This window comes from Capra hircus, chromosome 21, assembly GCF_001704415.2.
Source record: "Capra hircus breed San Clemente chromosome 21, ASM170441v1, whole genome shotgun sequence".
NCBI lineage: Eukaryota > Metazoa > Chordata > Mammalia > Artiodactyla > Bovidae > Capra > Capra hircus.
The window spans coordinates 25,725,971-25,729,664 of record NC_030828.1 but is presented as its reverse complement, the minus strand read 5'-3'; the positions used below and the strand labels follow the sequence as shown (position 1 = coordinate 25,729,664).

At 48.2% G+C, this 3,694-nt stretch overlaps 1 long non-coding RNA gene across 1 annotated transcript; it reads right to left on the bottom strand.

Annotated features, from left to right (window-relative positions):
- Nucleotides 2,234–3,032, bottom strand: LOC108638465. Its single transcript, XR_001919824.1, has 2 exons — nt 2,810–3,032; nt 2,234–2,337 (listed from the first exon to the last, which is right to left on the bottom strand). It is a non-coding gene; the product is annotated as an uncharacterized LOC108638465 (long non-coding RNA).

Sequence of the window (3,694 nt, the reverse complement as noted above, 5' to 3'; positions counted from 1 at the left end):
ATATAGGGGCCTGGCCTTTTCTGCAAACCCCAAGATCCATAACCGGCAATATCCCACCGTTCCCAGAAATTCTCTCACTTTTCTAGGGTTAGCTGGCTCAGGGATCTGGAGGATGGTTTTTTTCATAGCCTGTGTTAGCCACCTCTGGCCCTGTTTTATCTTATAACTGAGGTATGTAACCTCTTGCTTGGCAATCTGGGCCTTTTTGGCACTAGCCCGGTAACCTAAAGTCCCCAAGGTTTGGAGAAGGTCACCTGTTGCCTCTTGGCACTCTTTCTCTGTAGCCGCCGCCAGCATAAGGTCATCAACATATTGTAATAAAACAGTGGTAGGGTGTTCAACCCGATACTCACGGAGGTCTTCGTCCAGGGCCTCATTAAATAACGTGGGCGAGTTTTTGAAACCCTGTGGTAAGTGAGTCCATGTCAACTGCACAGGGGTCTGACCACCGTCTTCCTGCCATTTGAAGGCAAAGATCTCTTGGCTTGCGGGGGCAAGAGGCAAACTAAAAAAGGCATCTTTTAAATCTAAAACAGTGTACCAAATGTAGTTTGGAGGCAAGTTGCTTAGCAATGTATAAGGGTTAGAAACCATAGGATGAATATCATTCACCCGTTTGTTGACTTCTCGTAGATCTTGAACCGGTGTAAAATCAGTTCCCCCAGGCTTTTTCACAGGCAACAGGGGAGTGTTCCATGGGGACCGGCACCTTTTCAGGACCCCAGCGTCTATGAGGCGTTGTATATGAGGAGTAATTTCTTGTCGAGCCTCCTGACTCATGGGATACTGTCGTACCCTCACCGGGGAAGCACTGGCTTTCAGTTCCACAATGATAGGGGGCCTCTGTTTGGCTAGTCCCATTCCTGCAGTGTCAGCCCAGGCCTGAGGGTATCTTTGAACCCATGGTTGTACTTCGGGGCTTATTGTCGCTGGGGCCTCTGGCAAGTAGAGTCTGTATTCATCTTTTAATGCCAGACACAGGACCTGAAGAGGATGCCCGGTCCCATCTAAAACCGACACTTGTCCGTGGTCGAAATGAATTTGGGCATTTACTTTAGACAGTAAATCTCTTCCCAACAAGGGCGCTGGACACTCAGGTATCACCAGAAAAGAATGGGTTACCTGGTGGGCCCCCAAGTCCACATGCCGTTTTGTAGTCCATCCATATCGTTTAGTCCCGGTTGCTCCCTGCACCCAGCTACTTTTTTTAGACATGGGTCCATCTTTTTGGTTTAAGACTGAGTATTGGGCTCCCGTGTCCACCATGAAGCCAACTGGTTTCCCCTCCACATTTATAGTTACCCAGGACTCGAGGAGGGGCTTCGAGCCCTGACCCCCCTAGTCGCTATCCTCACCCACGTAGAGGATATGACTGTCTGGAGAGGGAGTCTCGTTCTTGGGGTTCTTGGGCCCCTCTTTTTGATTTTTACGGTTTTCTTCAGCTCTAAATTTTCTTTTTTTTTTTCTAATGCGGTCCTCTCTCTCTTCTGGGGTCTCTCCATGATTAAAAACTCTCTCGGCTGCCCTCACTAGATCTTGCAAGGATTGTTCATTTAACCTCTCTATCTTTTGTAACTTTTTTTTAATATCGGGGGCTGCTTGATTTACAAATGCTAACATAACTGCCGCTCGTGACTCATCTGCCTGTGGGTCTATAGGGGTATACTGTCTAAAAGCTTTCATTATCCTTTTTAGGAAGGCTGCTGGGCTCTCATTTGGCTGTTGTCTCACTGGATTTATTTTGGCCAAATTAGCTGGCTTTCTGGCGGCCCCTCTAAGGCCAGCCATGAGAGTCTGACGGTACACTCGGAGATGCTCCTTACCTTTAGCGCGTTCGAAGTCCCAGTTGGGTCGCACCAAGGGGAACCCCTCTTCAATGAGGTTAGGCTGTATTGTGGGCCTCCCATCCACCCCTGGCACATTTTTCCAGGCTTTTGACAGGATCCGTTCGTGCTCTTCTGTAGTAAAAAGTACCTGTAACAGTTGCTGACAATCATCTCAAGTGGGATTGTCAGTAAACAGGATAGACTCTAAAAGATCAATAAGACCCTGCGGTTTTTCAGAGAAGGAGGGAGTCTGGGTTTTCCAATTGTACACATCACTAGTGGAGAAGGGCCAGTACTGATATGTCCGTTCTCCACCCTCTCTGGCTGGCCCCGCCCGGACCGGAAACGCATGAACGGTGGAGGAGGGAACCTCTGGGTCTTTTTCTGCTACACCGGCCATTTTTTTTTTTTTTTCCGCCTTTCTCCGAGTTTCCTAGGTGGGGCCCCTTTTTCTGGGAGGAGCTGAAGGCTTGGTTCTCTCTTTGGCTTCTCCCGATGAAACCTGTGGAACCTGTGGAAGCAAGGGCGGGGAAGAGGGAAGGGAAGTGAGGGGCTGAAAAACAAAAGGTTTTAGCCAGGCCAGGGGGTTTTCCACCAGGTCCTGTCAGACTAAAATGTATGGAGTTTGGTCTGGCTGGGTGTCCTGAAGGGTAGGGGGTGAGCACCTTCTCTCTGACCGCTTGAATAGTAGGCAGGCTGAAGGTGCCTTCTTGTGGCCAGCTGACATCAAAAGCAGGCCACTCGGCAGAACAAACAGTTAACTAACTTGCTTTTTTTCACCAGCAATGATAGATTCTGTGCTCTACACTTGAAATCAGAGAAGTGGTTAATCATAAGAGATAAAAGAGTAGAAGTTGTTTGTCCCGTGATCACAGAAAAGTACACTGGGAGCCAACAGAGCACACAAAGAGCAACGCAGACACCACGAATAGACAAACAGATAACAAACGCAAGGTGGCCACCGACAATGCACTCAATCTTACCTGCAGGATGTTCACAGAGCCAGCCGCCTCCCCAGCACGAAACTAGGCCCTGGCCTTACGCTGACTTAATCCAGTAACCAGAGCCAGCTGCCTCCCTAGCACAAAACCAGGCCCCGGCCTTATGCTGACTTGCCTCTGCACTTTACAGCCAGATGCCTCCCCAGTACGATACCGGGCCTCGGACTTAATCTGGGCTTCTGCAACGTTAGCACCGGTGCTCAGAGCTCTTATCTCCTAAAGAGGTTACTCCCTTTTACCAGGAGAGTTGTCCTCCCCGGCGGGATGGAGATCCCGGACGAGCCCCCAAATGTTATGCTCCGAGCCCGTATCTCCGAACCGGCTGAGAGAGCAAGTCCACCACAGTAATGCAAAAACAAGAAGGGAGTTTATCTCTAGTGCGCTAGGGCTCAAGTCTCATCCCACACAAGGGAATCTGACAAGAGCCGCGAACAAAGGAGTATGGCGGCTTATATACAGGCAGTTCTTTGTCTCAGTTACAGGAGTAGCTGGCGTTACATGATTGGCCAGGCAGGATGAGCGCATATCCTATCTCTTTTTGGTAAACATGACTCAGGTCCTAGAGACCGTCGTTTGGTCCCTAACACAGAAAGGTAACCATTTCTTAGTATCTGAGTTTTGCTTTTCTTCTTTAGAAGACAATCAAAAAAGGAGAGAATACAGCTGTTAAGGTAAAGTGGTCAGCACTGATGTTTATAATAGGAATAGAAATTTCTCACAAACTTCACAAAGTATTTTTTGGGTGAGTTAAAATTATTAAAGTATAGGCTGCACAATACATATCAACACACAAACCAGTATTTGAAACACTGGCTTTTGATTAATTTGCTTGGCAATTCTCACAACATTAGAGGCAAAAGTTAATGA